The sequence below is a fragment of the Amblyomma mixtum genome, chromosome 3 (genome assembly GCF_055824585.1).
Source record: "Amblyomma mixtum isolate Tamu chromosome 3, ASM5582458v1, whole genome shotgun sequence".
NCBI lineage: Eukaryota > Metazoa > Arthropoda > Arachnida > Ixodida > Ixodidae > Amblyomma > Amblyomma mixtum.
The window spans coordinates 152,727,572-152,748,624 of NC_143014.1; the positions used below are offsets into that span (position 1 = coordinate 152,727,572).

The 21,053-nt window shown below is 47.3% G+C and overlaps 1 protein-coding gene across 2 annotated transcripts in view; it reads left to right on the forward strand.

Moving 5' to 3' along the window:
• Positions 1-21,053, forward strand: part of LOC149352401 (uncharacterized) — a 71,799-nt gene that overhangs the window by 40,295 nt on the left and 10,451 nt on the right. The window contains exon 1 of one of the 2 annotated variants that reach the window (XM_089577158.1): positions 10,231-10,559. The exons of the other annotated variant lie outside the window; for it this stretch is intronic. The gene's annotated coding sequence lies outside the window, so the exon portion shown is untranslated. Of the gene's footprint in view, positions 1-10,230; positions 10,560-21,053 lie in introns of those variants that run through there. 2 annotated transcript variants of the gene reach the window in all.

Consider the following 21,053-nt stretch of genomic DNA (forward strand, 5'->3'; position numbering starts at 1 on the left):
AAGCGTTTTTTATTACCACTTTTCTCCTTTTGCCCCTTCTCCCTATAATGAACAACATAACTGGAGCGAATCACAAATAAATAAACCATGCTGGCTCCCCTAATGTTCGCTGTTTAGACGTGCCTTCCCAACTGTTTTCACCGAGTCACCGCCTGGTTGACCTCGTGGCGTGTCTTTCCAACGCACACATGAAGAGCTGTCGGCAGGTAGCTTCTGCTGGGAATAACAGTGCGGACCTTCCTGCCTCCGCCGACAGGCAGACCGCAGCACTTTACGTGCCCGCCGACAGCCGGACGCGGCCGCGACGTTGCGAGGGGGCCGGTTTCTTCTGGGAAGAGCAGTGAGGATCTGGACCGATTTCGCATTGTAACTAAATTGTACGAAATAAATAAAACAGCCACTTGAATTTACTAGCAAGGTGGCACTCACCACCGCCACGATTCATGAGGATACTAGTAGCACGTATACGTATGAATCGATGCACCCTAGACCTATACGGTGCGATTTATTAAGGCGAAAGCCTTTAATGTCTCATCGTTGTAAGCAGCAGTTGTCGACAGAAATGTCACGCTTTTCATTTGGTCGAAACGGTCGTGACGTCACAGTGCGCGAATTTCAAACGGGGCCATTGTACTTTGGCTAGTAACCAGGCAACCAATTGAAGGGATCGTATAGTGATGCTCCAAGTAAGTGGGACTGAGCTTAGTTAATTGCTTAATTACTCAATTAGCCTAATTAACTTTTCTAGTCAGGCCATATAAATAAATCAAACCGAGTAAGAAATTCGTCGAGCTCGGGAATCGAACCCCGGTCTCCGGAGTGTGAGACGAGCGTGCTATCCACTCCGCCATGCCAGCTCGATGGTTTGGGAAGAACAAAGGTGCGTCTAGTGAATACGGTGTCTTCGCTCACTCCCATCCTCCTCCCTTCCCTTCCGGCGAGGTTAAGGTGTCCACCGAGATATGAGAGACAGATACATTTCCTTTCCTCAAAAACCAATTTACCGACGAGCGAGGCATAGAACCGAATGGGCGATGGCGTTCTATGGACTCCTGGAAGCGTTGCACGACGCTGTCGCGTTCCACTCTTAGAGGCGAAGCTTAACATCTTAACCACACATCAGTGACCACACTTTAGGTCAAAAAAGTGCCCCCCTGAATTTTGACGGGTGTCCACCGAGATTTCATTTCATTTCATTTCATTTTATTACTCTCAAGGCCGGTCAGGCGTTACAGAGAGGAGTAGGCAAAAAAAAATAAATACAAAGAAACAAACAAATAAACTGTTACAATTCATAAGCATTAACAGTATCCTTGAATTTCTGAGAATCATTGATGACGACGACGGTGGAGGGCAGGTGATTCCAGTCCGAGGCTGTTCTGGGGACGAAGGAATTTAGATATTGGACTGTCCTGCACTGTGGAATGTGCACCTTTAGTTGATGATCTCTGCGGGACGATATGTGCACCGGAGGATTAAACAAGGACTGCTTTAAGGTTTCGTTGCCGTAATATATTTTATGAAATGTGCAGAGGCGCGAAATGCGGCGCCGTATGGCAAGATCCGGAAGATTAAGCGTTCTTTTCATTTCTGAAACACTTTCATGGCGGGAGTAATTTGACATTATGAACCTTGCAGAGCGATTTTGGATGGATTCAAGCAGCCCAATGAGAGAGTTAGTGTATGGGTCCCACACTGGAGCAGCGTACTCAATTTTTGAACGGACGAGTGTTTTGTAGAGCAGTAGTTTCACAGGGATAGGGGCAAGGGAAAAGTTACGACGGATGAAGCCAAGCATGCGGTTGGCCTCGTTAGTAATATGTTCAATGTGAGCCTTCCAGGACAGATCATCTGTTATTTGAACTCCAAGGTACTTATACTTGTTAACTTGGGTCAGTGGGGTGTCGTCGAGAGAGTATGAGCACGGAATGTTGTGATTAGTCGTGCGCGTAATTCTCATTAATTTACATTTGTTAACGTTTAGTTTCATAAGCCAGGTATTACACCAAGTTCCAATTATGTTCAGATCATTTTGAAGAGCGCATGCATCATCTTGGTTAGTGACTTCTCTGTATAAAACACAGTCATCAGCGAAAAGTCTTATTTTGGAAGTAACTGAGGAAGGAAGATCATTAATATAGATAAGGAAAAGAAGAGGTCCTAGAACTGATCCTTGCGGAACGCCAGAGGTTACGGGGGAAATGGGGGAGTCATGATCGTTAGCATTTATATACTGACTTCGATTACTTAAAAAACACTCAATCCACTTTAAAATACCATTATCAATATTTAATTGACTTAACTTATAAAGTAACAGTTGATGTGACACGGTGTCAAAAGCCTTTGCAAAGTCGATATATATACAATCAATGAGAGAAGAGTGGTCCAGAGCGAAAATCAAGTCATTAGTAAATGCAATTAATTGAGTTTCACATGAATGATGCTTACGAAAACCATGCTGTGAATCTGTAAAAAACGAATTAGCTTCCAGATAGTCAACAAGGTGTGAATAGATAATATGTTCAAGGAGTTTGCATGGAATAGATGTTAAGGAAATAGGCCTGTAGTTATTAGGATTATGAATGTCACCAGACTTGTGGACTGGAACCACCTTGGCGATCCTCCAGTCGTCAGGCAGTGATGCGCTGCGGATGGACTGCGTAAAAATTTCGGACAACATCATGGATGAATATAAACATGTACTTTTCAAGAACTTATAACTAATACCGTCGACCCCTGCAGCTGAAGCAAACTTTCCTTTCTGAATAAGCCTGGCAACACCTTCATCATTGATAGTTATAGGCTCCATCTGAACAGATTCTGAAACCGCAATATCGGGTAAGGTGGACACAACAGAATTACTAAAGGATGAGAAAAATGTATTGTTCAAAGCAATGCAGCACTTGTGAGGGGGAACCGGGATATTATTTATGGAGCGAAGTCGGACCTCTTTTGTTTTGCGCATATTAACGACGTTCCAAAATTTTTGTGGGTTGGAAACGAGCAAATGAGGCAGTGTGTCATGATAAAAGACATGCTTAGCGCTCTGCAGCGCCTGCTTGTACTGTGACGCGACAGCACGATATAGGCACCACTTATCAGCAGTTATTGATCAGCAGATATGTGAGATAGTTACTGCGTAATTTCCTTTCCTCAAATACAATTTTCATTTTCTTCATTACGGGCCATCTTTGTCTTTCTTCTTCCACCCCCAATTCCTCCCTTCCTCTACGGTGCGATTCAGGTGTCCACCGAGATCACAGAGAATTACTTCGTCCTTTCCTTTCCTCAAAAAGCGTTCAAAGGGCAAGGCATCGCGCCGAACGGGTGGTGGCGTTCCGTGGACTCCCTGGCAGCGCTACAACACGCTGTCGCGTTCCACTCCTAAAGGCGAAGCTTAAACGTCATTAATTAGCAGTTAATTAGTAGTCAGGCACAAATCAGTAATTAACCATTAATTAGTGATTTGTCGTCACTTAGTAATTAGTACTCAATTACATGTGACGCCACCAGTGCCACAGAAGCAGTCAAAGTGGTGCGGAAAACGCTTTCGCCTCTACGCACTTTAGACAGTCAAAGTGCCCCCGGAATTTTTAGCACCACGTCATAATTTTGAATCACATTTGTCTGCAACAATGGAAAACTGCAACTTCTGTCGAGATCAACAGACAAACGGCCGATACAAGAGTTAAACTACAATATCCTTAAATCTGCAATGAACTTAAATCAACAATAGCAGCTAGCCCAACAGCTAACTCTACTGAAGAAGCTACACTTTGCATGGCCACAAAAAATACAAGTAGACAGTATACGGTAGAGAGAGGGCAAGCAGATGGTTTCTTGACACACACGAAATGGACAAGGAAGGGGAAAGCCTCACGGTACTTACCAACGTTTCGACAAGTCCTCTTGTCGAAACGTTGGCGAGCCCCCTGAGGCTTTCCCCTCCGTTGTGCATAGTTGCTCTCAGCAAAACAATAAACTTAAAAAGATACAACATCGCGCCACAAAGACTTAGTAGCTCAGTCTAACTTACATTTTGCCGGTTTCCTCACAAGATATCGCAAAATAACTAAACCAGCTACTTAGATGTCTGTACACCCGCGACGCGTTAAAGGAAACAAACTATCAGCCGCACACGTCGGGTTAGCGGTCTGACTTCCACTGCAAACCGAGCGTGAAAAAATACGGCGGGGTCAATACTGTCTCGGCTCTCTGGAGCGTCTCCGCGCCGCGTCGAAACTCTGCACATCCTTGGTAAGACAGATGTCGACAGCATCTACCACTGGACAACGAGCCGTGACTAAAGCGGCAATCTGTTCTTCGCTCTCGCCTTAGCCCCGATCTTTGTTATCCTTCCGAACCGGACGTTTCCCAGAATGGATAGCTCGGATAGCGCGGGACGTACCTTTTTTTTTTCTCCACTGCCTGCGACAAATCCGCGTAAGTGCGCGGTTTTTTTTTTTTTTTTTTCTGCTGGAGCCCCACGCAAGCATACGCAGTGTATCGTGCGACCTAGCGCCTCCTGATTTCTTCGGACGTTTTGCCCGCTTTCTTTCCGCCACTGTCAGGAGAACGCAGTAGCGTTTTATCTACCGAAGGCCGATGGCCTTTCAAAAACTTCGCGCCTATTCTGCGAAAACAAATACTCTTTTCCTCCTTCTGGTCGAATTATCTACATGCGTCCCCTGCTCAGAAACTGCGTCTGCGCGTTTTCGGCGCGCACCGCGAGAAAATTTTTCTTTTAGTTCGACAGCATTCCTGCCTTTTCTATCAGAAGTAGCACTCAGCGCAACCGAATTCATGGCCCGACAGCTAATCCGTGTCCATTTAGTCTGCGCCCTTTTTTTTTCTTTTACGCTTAGATCGTTTTGTGCACGTCGGACGAACACAAGAAGGCTGCTCCAGATTTTGTTGTTTACCCCAGGGACACTCTTCTTCGGGTGCACAATTCACCTTTCATTGGCCATTCCGTAGAACGTCAGCTCCTCATCACCGATAGACTACACTTAGTTGTCTCCTGACTGAATTAAATTAAGAGTTTGGGGCCTGTTCTCTCAGCTTTCTTGTTTGGTCCCATTCCTCCACAATAAACTGCTCTTGTCTGCGTTGACCTATAACCGGTGGTTTCACGCTCTCTGTGTTCATGCGGATTAGAAGCAAGTAGAGGTTAGTGTCTATCCCCTCGAAAGTCTCAGACTGACCATTTGCGACCTCCGCAAGCCCAGTACCTTCTCTGCCATTTCCACTGTTGTGGCACTGCCATACGCTGTTTTGGCCACACACACTAGAAGGCAGCAACTTCCTTTCCTTTTCGCAATCTGTACCTTTGGGAACATCCCTCCTTTTCCATCTGCGCCGGCTGGATACCTGAAAAGCCTAACCCACGCCATCGCGAGTGACCAACCCATCGACCCTCTCTCTCGCTCTTTTGGCATCTCTCTATAGGGTCATCCCCTCCTTTTTTGGGCTGGTTGGACGCTTTCTTTGATGCCACCTTCCCAGCGTATCGATTTTCCAACTCTGTTTCGGCTTATCATTCTGGGGTCAGCTAGCTCCTTCCCTTTACCATCGTGCTGGTTGGACGTCCGCACTGACGTCTCTCTCACTGCTTCCCTATATTTAACCTCGGTCTCGCCCTCAAAATTTGCGGGTTCCAGCTGAGCAACACTAGGCTGGCCTCTTGCTTTATCGTACACTCTGACTTTAAGGGATGAGGACATTTTTGTAGGCAAAAATTTAATAACAGATACAAGCTGGAAATCAGTGGTCTATCTTAAAAACCAAATTGTTTTTTCCTCATCCAAGTGTTAAAACAAATAAAAAATCAATATTTTTATTTTTAGAAATGTAGTAAATATGTACCTGACGCCAGCAGTCATAACTTTAATTTCTTTCATCGCAAGGAAATTGTTTTTGCAATTATATACAAAGACAAAAGATGTGCAATTAACTAAAATTATCATGATACCATCAATTGTCGTACAGTAACGGAACAACCAAAAACAGTGGTTTTCATATTGGCACCTTTTTGAGAAAAAAAGGCAGCAATAACAAACAAATTCGCAGGATTTTATTTATTCGGGTTTATGGCACAGCTATGCATATATATAAATAACACTATAAAGTTTCAGTAAAAAATATTGTACGGGAATAAAGTTAGCATTGTTCGCCCAAGACGGCATTGCAGAAAACTGAGTTTGGAGAAAAATTACAAAGATTCGGAATGACTACGGATGTTATAAAGCAATGTCCAGAATGGTTAAGTCCACCATATCTTTAGCTGAGCTTCTCCTTACTCTTGCTTTTTCTTGCTTTTGCTCTTTTGGCAGCACACTTTTTTTTTTCTCGTCTTTCGAGGCATCAGTAGACCGTCAAGATTTCCAGATACGCTGATACTCCTAATTTCACAGACGCAGTCGGACCCAAGCAGTCTCAGTTTAGCAAAACTTCCGCTATTAGTAGCCCCAAGTGTCTGTCGAAATTGATATCCTCACAGGTCCTTTCAGAATGATCTAAAATTTTTGCAATGTTTTCGCCTCTTTGGAACACTCGGAGCCGCAAGAGGGTCGCATCCCATTTTCCTTCATGAATGATGGTTAGCTTGCACCAGTATGAATTCGTGTCTGCCTGTCCCCTTTGTTCTTTGCGCTCCTCTTTCTGGCTCTTCTCTTCTTCCGCTGTTCCGCCTCCTACCTTCTGGGCTGCGACTTCTCACAGCTCAACTTCGAGTCTAGCTCCATCTCCTCCGTTCTTCTACGTTCTCCAAAGCTGGTTTCCTAAGGCTTTCCTTCTCCTTAGCTCCCTCAGATTTCATCTCTATCGCTTCTGAACATTTCCCGATCTCCTCATCCCTCAGAGCAGCCGTCCCGAACCACGTCGATAATCTTCTGTTTCCCCACTGTTTTTCTACAATCGATCCTCATGTTAAAATAGGGTTTGTTTTAGAGAAAACGATGCACTCAACAAATTGGAGCCAGGACATCACGCCGACCATCTCGCCGCTGCCAACCTGGTGTCGTGATCCATGATCTCACGCTTGCTTCCCCGCAGGAATGAAAATAGGAATGTTGACAGCACGGAGTTAAGGGGTGGAGATAAAATTGAAGATTTATATAATTACAATATTTCCCATTTTGAAATGGCAAACATAACTATACGGAATGGTGGCTGGTAGGTGATTTGAAGGGGAAGACATCGGGACAAACAAGAAACGTGATATTATAGAAAAGATTAAGGAACCAAAAACTGGAAAGGGAAGAAAACGAACGACATTTTAAAAATAACTTCAATGAACGATCGCATAACTACCTGCTTGCTGGAATCGAAGAATTTCAACGAACTAGAAACTAGGCAAGACCCTTAACAACCAAGTGCGCACCAGCAGTCTGCCAGAAATCTCAGCTGACTCCTGCGTGCGCGAGTATAGTTGACAACAGAACCGTGTCTTCGCGTCTCAAACTGGGTTATAGTTGGCTATTCTTAAACTTATCAAAAGTTGTCATTATCCTTACCTTACCACTAGCTCATAGGCTGAGATTGTTTAGTCCTGTTGTGAAGAAAGGCTCATATGTTTCCTAAAAGGCTTTAGAAACTTAAAAGTGCCTTCGCTCTCTTGCTTAAAACCGCTCTATGTACAAAAGAGCCCAATAATGAACGTTAGAAATGCGCCTTGAGATTACAAAGAAACGGCCAGGGCGATGTACGTTTAGCCCGCGGCAAGTTCCTGGCAGAACCTTCTCAAAATGCGCCTCCGCTGGCGAGTGGACGAAGAGATAGCACTGGGGACGTGAGGACAGTTCGAATATGCGGGTGTTTAGCTGAATTAGCTGAAAGGTTACGGTAGGTTACTTCACGTATAGGTTACAATAGGTTACTACAGAGGCATGTTTTTCACGTATTCATAGCTCCTGCCCCCCCCCCCCCCCCCCCCCCCTTCGGCCACCAGCCAACCATCTCGCGTGCTCTGAAAATAAGCAGCGAGACTCTTTGGCAAGATATGGCGCACCAGTCCCATACGTTTCTTTGTTGTTACTGATCTCGGTTTTTTTAAACCTGTTTGCAGAAATTCAAAGCACCAACGGCGCATATAACTGAATACGTTAGAAAACGCACACTTTATTTTAAGATGCTGCGAGGGCAGTCAGAGAGGAAAGAGAGAGCATGATGCCAAGAGCAACCCTCATTAAGCTTTAATTACTTTCTGTCATCGTCACCGAGAACCGTGCCTTCTCCTCTCTGTGTGCGCTTGCCACGCTTCAATTGTATGCCCCCACGCTGGTGCTCATTCCGTGGTTGCCATGACATTCCTTCTGGCGCCCAGATGCAGGTCGATTGAAACCCCGTTTGTTAAAATGCGAGCCAGAACCTCAGCCTCTATGAAGCGCAACCAACGTAGCTGTCGTAATTTCTTCGGTCGTGGTATGGAACTGTAGGAATGCTTGAAGTTATATTCAATATAGCTGTTGCTGGACTTCGGATCGTGATGTACTCGTTTAAGATATACATTTTAAGAAATCCAGGAAAGTCTCAAGCCCGTAAGCTCTTTCAGGTTTCAAATAAAGGTTAATTCTCAAGTTAGAGATCGTGTTTATCGCTTCCTTCTTTTGTCATGTGTTTTGCGTAGTTCTGTTTACAGTTCAGTAAAGAAAACAGCGCAGCCTCCCTGACTGAGTGTTCGGTTTGTCAGGTATGAAATTGCGAAAATCCGAAATGGAAGAAGCCACCAGCCTTTAATTCTCTTTAGGCTTCTAGCTTCCATGATGTACGGATACCTTTTCGGTGCAGGCGGCCGAAAAACATCGAACCAATCTTGTGCTCTAAGAGTCATGTATTTGCGACGAAAAAGTGGTCAGAGGGCGAGTTGTTTATGTTCACAACGTTTTTGGAGCAAAATTCGGGTGCGATAAGGCAACGTAGGCGCTAAGGTTGAGGCGTGGTCAAGCTGGTATGTTGCCGAAGCATACTGAAATCGACAACTTCATAAAACGCATACTGAAATAGTTGTCCACAAGAAGACGCCAAACGTCTGAGTCTGTTTTTACCTTCCGTCGGTTGTCACCGCTTCTTCGGATTTTCTTAGCACTCATTGCAGTGGAAATGTGCTAGTTTAATTAGCTGAAAGCCAAAACGATTCTTCCGTCAACTTGGTTCAGCTCGGCGCAAAAGCTCAGCGAACGAGATGAAGCGTTGGCAGGACACATCGCCCATCCTCTCCCCGAAGATGATTTTCTCGGCCGAGCTTCGGGCTCTTTTTCAATCTCACTTCAGACAGCACCATTCGCTCACGTCTGGTGGAAAGCCCTTGGAACTCATCGTGCTGCCGATAATGTACCAGGCGTAGTGAGAAGAAAAATAAACGAGAAAAGTATCCTCTTCGGTAAGACCATCTATCAAAATCGTCCGCCCCAATGCTCGTACAACGTTCAGAACAGCGTGTTTCTATTTTACTGTATTGCTGCTTGAACGGGGGCGGCCGCTAGTGGACGCTGGGTATTTTCTTTAATCGAAACGTGTGTCCTACAGCAAGTGACTGGATCCAGGGCGGCTGCGCAATCAGCCTTGAAGTAATAAATGCGATCAGAGGAACAAACGGCAGACATCACAGGCAGGACTGATAGAACAAGCTGGTCGTGGCTTGTGCAATAGCGAGAAATCTTGGAATCTGCTTCAGGGAGCGTCGCCTTGCAGAAGTTGCTGGCTTCAGTGGGCGTGCGCGTATGTTCGTGTGTTTCACGCTGCGAAGTGTTCGACAGACACGAAATCAAACCAGCGAGAAACGAGGAAGCGAGTTCGGCCCGAATCGACCAAGTGTCAACGTTCTGTCTCCAGCGTTCTCTGGTACCGGTAAGTGGCCACCGCATGAAGAGGACGTCGACCGTTATCGTCTCTTCACGGATCTAGAAGAAAAAAAAATACGAAGCTGGCATCGAGGGCCGCCGTTTGTTGACACAAGCGACGTCGCTAGCTTACACCACTGCTGTGAGGCTAAGCTGTCAACGCGATTAAAAGACGGCAATCGAAGTTGCTCACGCTCATCACGTCGTGACCGGTCCGGCGGCGGTGTTGCAAAATGCGCCCTAAAAGTGCGTCGACCAGGAGGAAGTGACGAAGGCGCTGCACAGTCACGATGACCGTCATTCCCAATCGAAGGAGCCTATATATACGTCCCGACACGAAATGCGGACGAGTTTTGGCGACAATCTCGTCTGCAGCTCACGTTCCGTCGGGACGTGCTCCGGTCTGCTCGCAGCGTTTACGGCACCGCGGCCGCCGCTGCCTTTGTTGGGCGCCCACGGCTACGCCCGGCGGCTTCTGCGGTGGCATCGGTTGCGACTTCGCTCGGCGGCCTCTTCACCGAGTTCCCGCACGTGCTGCATGGCACTCGAGATTTCGGGGCCACCATCGGGTCCCCGCTATCTCTCCAATACCGCCTAATACCACCTGGGAGAGGTCGGCGACATCGCGCTCCGGAAGTTTTTGAAACGCCGAGGTATTTTGGGCAACGAAGTCACTGACGACGCTACCAAGGATAAACAGCTGCAGCCTTGTGCACCAAGGTCAGTGTTCTTTGTCCACTCTCAATGCCGGTCGCCGTAACGGCAGCCTGAAGTCGTTGGCAACGTGGTAAGAATCGGTATCATAAATAGCAGTGCGCCAGAAAAAAACATCGTCTCGCTTTTCTAAAATTAACTCTGGGCATCCGCGTCTGGGCGAGGTCCAAAGTTCAAAAAGACTCAGAGCTTTCTGGACTTCGGACATCGCACACCATAGAAAGCTGCCCGCATAGCAGCTACGTGATTCGCATGCTCAGGTGAAAATTACCTGGATGCTTACAGATGAAGAACGGTTCCTGTTACAAGCCTGCTGGCTTTAAAAGTATCAGAAAGGAAACGTCTCTCAAGACAGTCATCGTGGTGATGTTTCAGCACGCTTTGTGTGATCCGTTCGAAATGAACCAGCAGCAAAGACGAAAACACTAGTCAGAGAACGTATACATGAGGACTACTGGGAGCCAGTAGTACTGTATACGCTTTCACTCGGGTTTTCTTTGACCAGTCCTCCTGTCTACCCTATTTTATTGGAGTATTCGTCTGTTTCTGCTGGTTCATTTAAAGTGTCATGTAAGTGAACTGGTCCAAATCTTCACGCTGTTTCAGATTGTGTTAAACCACTCACTAAATACAGCAATCTCATCTGCAGCAAGTCGGTCTCTGTGCTACCGTTTCGGCTATTGTGTACTAGTTCTGCCCTGCAAGCAGTTTTTTTTTTTCACTTCCTTTCCTGCAAAAACAAAACAGATGATTACGTTCCAATACGTTGTTTAATCCGTTTATTTCTCATGTGACCTAATGTATATTATACAAAAATACTATTGAATTGAAAGTCTGGAAGCGCTACAGCTCCATTTCCGAAATGCTGCTTTATTTTCACAAATGTGTGGCTTCTGTAAGAGGCTTCAGAAAATGCGAACTTTTAATCACCGGCTACTCAGTCGTTGGGTACATTTCCCCATAAACGCTAAAGTGCAGAAAAAAAAAACACGTACAGCGCTCGATATGTTTGGGAGGAGGAGCTCTACTTTCAGTTAAGCGTGACCCTACTGTCGTCCGATATGCTGACTAGTGCAAAGGAGAATTCATTTGAGATATACCATTTGTGCTATTTTATACTTCCACTCTTCATCAGACCTTTTCCATTCATCTACAACTAATAGGTTTTCTTCCTGCCATTTCAAAACAACTGTTCCGTTTGTGATATTTGTGATAGTTAGCTTCAATATAGCGAGAAAAAATGGTCTTGTGGGTAACGTTCTGTGTCTGTTTTGTACTGATGAGGAAGCAGACGGGAGACTTAAACGCACCTCATTGGCGGCACGGTGGAAGTACTTGGGACAATGGCAGTTTAGTGAACGCACCTATGGCTGCCCTTTGAGATAGTGTATTGCCACCTGAAAAAAATGCAAACGCCAAGTAGCTTGCCGGATTAAAAAAACAGTGCCTTGGTGTTGTCATGAAAGACTGGTTGGGGTATAGCGTGCATCCTGTGTGATACTCCGCATCACATTTCAGAGGTTCTGATTTTTCTTTTTTTAAGCTCGTAGCTTGTAGTAGGGCACAGTATTCGACATTCCTAAAATCCTATGCAACGTCGTCACTGTCGGCGGAGTTACTGGGTATTTATATGGCGTCGAAGTACGTTTGTCAGCAACCTTCGTTGGGGAAGTTGCAGTGTCCAGCCAATATTGACGCTGCGCTTAGCCTCTTATACACTACCGACGCTGATGCAACTCTTGTGTGCGAAATCACGAAGGAAGCTCATAAGGTTGAAAGGCACGCAAATAATTTATGCGTCAGTGTGTTCTAGCACCTGTCGCGGCGTCTTAGGAAGCGAAGCAGATGACGCGTTTCAGGTCATAACGATGACGTCCTTAAGCCTTTCCGTTCACTTCATGGGTTGGGAGCTTCAATGCGTCAATATGGCTTCACAGGCCAGAACAAGCCCGCTGGGTTCCTGCACTGCGCGTGGAATCTGCGAGAGGCTTAGAATGCTTGCTTTTACAACTCCAATCATTGAACAGTCCTCACTCTCTACTGATGAACGAGTTTCGTCGGCTTTGTGTGCCGAGGTTTTCGCTCTGTCATTTCTAGGCGGGCGGCCGTAATGTCATTGTAAGAACCAAATAACATCAGAACGCTTAGTGCCAGAGGATCTTGACCGCCGCCAATAGGGCTCGTTTTCTGTTCGTATGCCCTATGCGTAGCGCTTATTCAACGCGTGGCTGGAGTATCCCTTTAAAAGAGACGCCTTACGGCCAGCCAGCTGGTTTCTTTTGTCTATTCTGTGTTATTTTTAAATGCTTTTGATTTAAGACTGGTCGCCCTGACAGCCACTAGCCGGAAGGGGAAATATAAATGGATAGCGATTCCACACACATTCCCGCATCAAAAGAAGCAAGCAGCACTGCTGAATGAAGCCGAAGAAATGTGCCCTTAGGCTAGAGGGAAGAGCCGAGCGTGCTGCGAAAGCAGCCGTCGGCGAAATTACATAGTGAAACGGGAACACTCTACGTGCCGCTATCTGTTCTCGGTTCAAGAGCAAAGGTGATCATTGTATATATAATTTAAACTTCGGATCTTGACAGACACCACTTTCGAAGTCGGGCAACTACAGAGGCCTAGCCACGGGCCTATTTCGTCGTACTAGCTCACGCGTACGGCCGATTTGTAAACAGCGGAAAGATGCGCAGCTGCCGACAGCTACTCGTGATCTCCTCCTGACAAGGCCAGATGTAACGAACGTTTGTGGGTCTACGTGGGGAGGAGTAGCTGAAGCCTCGCGATTCAAAGGCGATGCGGAATGTCCTACATCCCCTGCGCGCACATGCACATCCGCAGGCCTAGACTCCGGCACGACGCCGGCAGGCAGGTGACAACCCCCCGTCTCGGCAGCGCAGCGATTCATCACGCGGTTGCATGCTGACGGCCCCGATCAACTTCCCAGGCACCCAGCGGCCGTTGCGGGCTTGACCGTGACCGCGAAAGCCGTCACGCGGCGCGAAAGGGACTCCGTCCCCGTTCACTGGTCGGCGAGCACGCATCGCGGTCGCGGTGGTGACAAGTCGATGATTACGTCTCGCAAGCAGCGCCCGACGTGGCCAGCCAGCCGGCGCGCTTGGATGAGCGCGCTCGCTCAGCGGGCCACTCTTTTTCCGCTCCGCAGCGGCGAGCTGCGCTCTCAGTTACTGCGCCTTGCGTCTGTCACTCGAGCTCCCTGCAGATTGTCTTCTGTCACTCAGGTGAATGAGCGGCAACTACAGCGAAGGAGAACGCCTTCCGGTGAGACGAAACTCTCTTTAAAATTGGCGCGTACTCCACGGGAGTCGATGGCTTGCGCTCGAAGGAAGTAAAAGTGTTTAAAGATGGAGACATTGAATCCATTGAAAAGAAGCGGCTACCCTAAAAGAGGACGGAAGCGACAGTTTTTATTTGGGTTGCCGCGGCTCGTCACGGCGGAGCAGGGTATGATACGCGTCCATAGGCGGATCAGCCGTTGGTAGGTACGCTAAGTTGCACTGGCCCATAACTTCCAAATTTCTAATTGCCATGTCAGAAGAGGAAGAGGTGAGTGCTATTAGCTTCAAGTAGACTGGGCTTTGGAAAGGCATTTGGTCGTCCTGAACGACACCTTTAGCCTGTGTCGGCCGTTAGTTCCTGTAGCCCTGTAGCAATAGAGAGTACTGCTGTTAAAACAAATAGCGTCACTCAAGGTCAAGGGAGAACACTCGCAAAGACGTGTTGGTAGGTCACTGCAGTGGTTAATAAGCGAGCAGCAAGACAGGCATTATCACACAAAAGCCACTCCAGTGTGTTTCCGCAGCTACAATCGGCTAACTTTTAGAGGAGGCGTTCGTCATGGTCGCCCAGTGGCTACTATAAGCTCAGCCGCAGAGCACGAGCTCACGGTTTCGATACCGGCAGTGGCGGCCGCGCTTTTCCAAAGGCGAAAAGCAAAAATTTCATCTACACAGATTTCAGTGCACTTTAAAGAGCCCCAGGAGAAGGGTCTTTCTCTAGGGCATGTCTAAATTTCCTCTATGGCACGAAAAATCATATCTTTGCTGGCTTTTTTCGTATTTCAGTGCAAATATCTTATGATAGGCATCAACGGTCGCTACCGTAGTCTTGGCTTATGTTGAATTCCAATTGCAGATTCGGATCAAGTTTTCTGCTCTGTTTGGAGCAATCGTATTTAACTGGCAGATTGGGAGCGCGAGTTGTCTGTTCCCATGGAAGAACGGGATCAGGCGTCGATTCCGGATCGCTCCGTGGAGCAGCGATATTTTACCCGCCGAAATGGGCAGATTTGACCGGAACCCCACGTGAGGTGTTCCTTTCCCCCGCATCTGTTTCCTGTGACGACCGGCTGCGGCTGCTTCCTTCCTTCCGGTCGTCGCTACGCAATGATCCGGGCAACGTACAAGGAACGCTTTTGACCTTTTCTTTGGAATGTTAGCCACGTGCAGCGCCATCTCAGCCTGAACGCGCAATGATAACTCTCCCAAATGTAATTATTTTTCGTTTTGTTCGCGTCTGCACAAATAAAAATTACTGCATAAATAAGAAAAAAAACTGTGTTAACTGAATGCCAATACCTTGTGACCACTTTTTAGACCAAAATCGTTAACCTGTTTGAACCTCCCGCCATTTCTAATGTCAGACGACACTACTCGCTAAGCCTAGCAGCTCGGCAAATACGGAAGCAATGTGAAAATTTGGGGCGCTCGCTAAAATATTGTGCTGCGGTCATCTTCTGAACAAGCCAAAGCTTCGTGCGTCTTTCGTTTGCCGTAGACGTGAGAGACAGAGTGGCGGCAAGGACGAACCGGTGGTGAAGCGAGCGGCTCCGCTTCTACGGGCACCGCCTTGTTGCCTGAACGTGGAGCTTTTCTTGCACCAAGTGCCTCCGCGGGAGAGCACACATCCTATTCGCAGAATGCGATCTCCGCCGGTGATCCCGCGCAGCGCTCGTGATCTGCCATTGGAGTTCAGCATTAATGGTTTGAGCATCCTTGCTACGTATGCGGGAGGTGCTGAGGTTCGATCCCCAGTGCCGTCGGGTACCCACCGGTTTCCCGTGGGTGCAAGCTTTTCCCTGGTTTTGTGCTCGGCTTTCTGTCAGGCGAAATACTAGGCTCGGAAAGAAGCGTCTTTGAACCCGCTTTGTGCAAACCAAAACTCCTTCTGCCATGGAACTCTTTGGTCGTGCTCCCCTTGCGCCAACAAAATTCTTCAGCAGCATTAATGATCGCAAAATTCGGTTTGCGTTCGTGTTTATAATTGGTTATGCAAATTCAGTGGAACTGGCTTCAGGGGCAGATTTATGGACAACTCTCGGAGGCAGTGGTTGGGGGTCCCATATGCACAATCAATTTCTTCAACTTTATTTTCAAGCAGAAGAGAAATCCTTTGGCGCGCTATGCACATCCCAAGCGCTCTGTAACCGCACGAGGCTAATCTGATGTGTGACGCAGTCTGCAAAATCTATGAGAGCATTGCGTAACTTTTCTGCAAATTTCAATTGACGACGGATTCTCTGCTACAGCGGCTTTCTAAACCCCTGATCACTTTTTTTTTCTCTCTGTTCTTGAAAAGTATCCGTCAACCTGTGCTGGCCAGCAGATTCTCAAACAATAGGCGTTCGATACCTCGTAACGGTCTCATTTCCATCCGCGCCTTGCGCCGCACGCGTATACTGCTTGAGCCGACGCTTCCACCGTTCCGATATTCTCAGACAATGACGCCCATCGGTGACCCAGATTTCCCGGAGAAGCGCACTCCACTCGTGCAGCGAAGCTCTGGTGTGTTTATACATGAAAACGATGTGGACCGGAGGCCGCGTGTTAACTCAGCGAAGATCTTCGCTGCGCACAAACCGTGGCCGGCGCGCCTGTGCGTAAATATAGCCGACCTAACCATCGGCGCCGTTATTCGTGCCTGGCTCACGCCGTTTGCTGCCGGGCGAGACGAGGGGCACACGTGGTGCGTATGAGCCACCGGAACAATCCGCGCTCGACGACGGCAGCGAAATAAAGCCAAAGAGATGGGGACCCCAAAAGCGCACCGCGGGAATAAGGAGCCAAAAAGCGCGATTGGGCCAGATAAGCAGACTGGAACACGTCTCAGGCGAGCAAGTTTTCCTGGCGGCAGAGGAAGTTGTCCTCGTGGGCGCTGCCCTCCTTCCCTCCGCGGCAGGCAAGATGCTTCCGAGGCGCGGCGGTCGCGTGCACGGGGCCCCGAAATTTTAGTGCACGGCCCATCTCGCCGCGGGCCGGCTTTCCTGGTTATCGACCGACGGCGAGAATGTTAATGAGCCGCCCGGGCGTTTATCACGCCGCGTAGCGGCTGAGTGCGTCGCAATCGAGCTACGATGTGTATCACTCCGTCAATCCGGCGTGCTCCTGAGCGACAGCCTGATTCGTCGTCAACGCGTCCACCGACTGATTTTGCTTGCAATTGACTCGCGTGCTGCCGTTTCTAGGCTGCAGCAAAAAACGAGATCAGCAGTCTGCACTACATGCGACTCAGTCCCTTTAGCCGCACCATTAAGCGAGTTACTTCGAAAGCGTTGGCCCTTGCAAATGGAGATGCCTCGTTGCCCTTGAAATTAGGTTCTTTTTTGCGCATGCCTACTGGATTATGCCCTAATGTATTGATGAAATCTGCATAGCTTCTGCACACTCCTGAAGAATTTTAGCAAGCAGCTGCAGTTGCTAAAATTAAAAGCTAAGACTTCTTGCTCAAATTTGTAACTGTTGCTGTGCTGTGCGAAATGATACTGTATTCCCAATAAATTATCTGCACCTTGGTGAGCCCAGTTCCATGCGCCGCTCATGCCTTAACATGTTCTTCATTGAATGAAACATTTAAATACCACGCTCAACCAGTAAGCGTCACTGGCTTGATCTGGGAGTGCGAAGTGTATGACGTGTGCATGTATCCTGAGCGGATTGCTGTCACGTGCCCTTTTGTGCTTCATAGCGTTCATGCAGATTTGCGCGTGTCGCGTATCTTGCTTGCTCGATTTGGTCGCCGCTATATGCACGAAGTTCCTGTCACTCTCTTAGCCTGCCATTATTACTGCTGTTTGGAAAGGCTTATCCGAAGTTGTTCACATCGGAGGTATTTGCTTTATGCTTCGACATCCCAAAAAATTACACGTTACGGATATTTGGAGAAGCAGAAAAAGTTGGCCAACTAGAAACGTTACATTGCATTGTATTCGCTGTATTATACTACGCGGTCACCAGTGTACGGTATCCACCTAAAGATATAAGTTGTGTTTATTCCGAGGGCTCGTAGTGGAACGTCGCAATGATGGGTCTGCGTTTAGATGTCACTCGTGCCCCAAGCTGGCTTCCGTCTTCCTTTTTTTACTTTGCCGCGTATGCTGCCACCGTTCTGCTCCGTTTCAATAGTATTACTGACGCGCTAATGTCGATAAAATAGTGCTGTTAATTAGTTTATTCGGTTAGCAGCTGTCATCTTTTGCTACCTGAGCTTACTCGTAGGATCCTGGTAAGTTCCCTGAATTACGAAAAAGTTATGTATTTGTCCGTGAGGAGAAAAGTGTGAGCAGAGAATTCAGGACAACGAGGTGTTTAATAGGGAACAAGTTAATCAGCCTTTTTAACAGCATAATGACACGTCACATTCCGCCCGCAGGGTGGGGTCCCTGAGACAGCATGAGAGCGATCCCGCGGCGAGGTGTCGAAACTTACGGTGAAAACTCGTTGCACGGCGAAAATGAGAATGCGAGCAGTGCGTTTTTGGAGACGGGGCGGTGCTTGCATTGATGAGTGAATTGTCAGCGCGAAACTTTTGCCGGGGATAAACGAGCATTTATCATCGTCAAGTGATTTGCAGTAGCCAGAGACTAAATAATACGGAAAGTGCTCGGTAATCTGTAAGTGGTAAAGTAAGTAGGCTGCAAAGGCAGTGCATGCTTTGCTTGACGAGGAAAAGCGCAAGTTTCCGTTCGCATGACGCAGTAGACATTGGCAACCATCTTAACTACATGTTATGTCTGGTCGCCCTATTCGATTATGCCACATTTGTGAAAGTAGGCCCTGTTTGAAACCGAGATTTCTTCCACATGCCGGTACTTGCCTATGCCATTCTATATGTACACGCCGGAGGAAGCGAGGATCACAGAGCACGTGTTCAGGATGTGACTGGGGAATCCAAAGGAGAGAGCGCGCCCGTGGTAGCACGCGTTAATCGCGGCACACAATGCTTTAGTGTAGCACTGCATTACATTCCTGCAAAAGTGTCGTCGAACAATCACGGACATGACTGAATTTTTTTACGGAATGAGCTAGTTTGCTGCTCTCTATTTTTTTATGGGGGCTTCAACCTGATGGGCATGTATTAAGGAATAATTATATGACATATGAAATGTCCATATGTATTTATTTTGTTAGCACTGAGACACCATTCCGCATAACGTAACCAAAGAACGCTTTTAATTTGAATGTATCGCACCTTGAATCTACATCTCTGCTATAGAATTCTCGCATCTGGGTGATCATTCACATGTATACGTAAAACATAGCACTCGTTATATAACTAATCCGAGCTGATTAAATATTCCTAGTGAAAGTAGTCAAGCAGCCTTACACGCATGCGACCATGCCAAGAAGGCTTGTCTGCCTTAAAAGTAGTAAAGTAGTGAAACAGGCAAATCATGTCGAATTAGGTAATGCTCTAGCTGATATATTATTACCAGAATACGACTGAGTACTCCAATGACAAGACGATGATACTAGCGAGCATAGTCACGTTGTCAACATAGCCATGATGAGTGATAGAAAACTAATGACAGGTAAGGCGGAGAGGTGGGCCGGCGTACAGGTGACACTATGCAGTTACTCCGCAGTGGGGGAAATGGAAGGAAAGAAAGAGGCAAAGCACAAATGGAAGGTGGTGATGTCATAATACAATCAGATGTCCGCATGCACATCGGCGCGCACTCGTCTCTGGCGGAGACTCTGCTGAGTAGCGCATGCTGACCATGTCCTGCCCACACAACTATTTACATCACTAACCTGTATACATGATTCATAGATGGACTTTTATGCACACACGTTTTAGCACGCTGACGTATCCACATGCAGCATTTGCAGCGTTTATGGTGCAGCCTACGTACAGTTGGGGATCGAGTAATATGGACCACTTCAGAGTTCCAGCTCTTCCCTGGCATGGCATAATGTCAATGGAAATGTTTGCTGCATTCTGTGCAAGCACACAGGTGTCATTTATACCTGCATAACTATCAAATACCCGCAACATTTTGCTACGTGGTGCATCGGACGAGTTTGGCAGCCAAAGCGTGCTCAATATTATTCTGTCCCCGACTTTACACCTTCAGAGACAGGCTTCAGCCCCCCGGCCCAAACACGCATACTCTCGCGTACGTACGTACGTTCTGGCACACATGCGCATGCATGGCCTGCAGTATTAATAGTGTAAGCTATGCACAGCGGTTACGCATGTCTCATAAACTGGTATCTAGGCCTCTTTCACATAAAAACTGGAGTACAGCCTTCGTTGCGCACCAGCCATCAGTAACTTTCGCCCGGGCGCCCAAGAAATTTTCCTGAGAGAGAGGACGAGAGTTCAACTGTACGACGGTAGCTTCAAACGCTCTACTCTCATCACTGTAATGAGGGCCCTCGCAAAACTGTGGTTAATTGTTTTTAGGATATTGCAGTGCAAACAATTCGGGTGTTGCGACATGACGCCAAGAGCAATCGATGGTACAGGTTCCTGCACATATTAATTAACTCTCCTCTATTTCAGTTACTTTAATGTAATTTAGAGTTTTCTATGACATCATGTTAAGAAGCTATCATGAACTAAACATTCTGCCTTTCAATCGCTGTACTCATTTGTCGAAATACAGTTTTTTTTTTTCAACGTGCTATATAAATATTTGCAAGCCCCTTGTGGCCCTCATCGTGCGCGGCGTATGAAATAATTTTTATACGTGTTCTTAATTTGCGTTTCCTGGTATTTTTAGTATGCCATATCCTGCTAATTGTTATGATTTATTCGTGCGTTTTTGTCGCCTGTTGCAATGGCATCACCATTACAGTAAGCGGAGACAAAAAGATGAGGTCTTTGACGCTCCCGGAGTGGGCGTTTGTTGGTAATGGCGGTTGTCTTCCCTGCCCTCGCCCCTTGTGCAGTATCTTCCGTGTCAACGTGTGAGGTGTCAGCGACCAGCTCGCGCGAGCCAATACGACGAAGGAATCGCATGTGTTCAGCCTCTGGGTTATGAATGATGCTGGATGTCAAGGTGCCCGCAAAAATATTTGGAACATGAAATACTCGAAGAAGCTTAATTTCCTGACAGTCCAGTCATGCAACCATGAAGTGGAGGCGTGCTCTGCACGTCCCTGCGTTGCCAGCTCACTGCATCCTCCGTCAGGTCGCGCTGCCACGCCGCAAGAAAATTAAGCATTTTCACAACTTCAATTTTCCGAAAAGTTC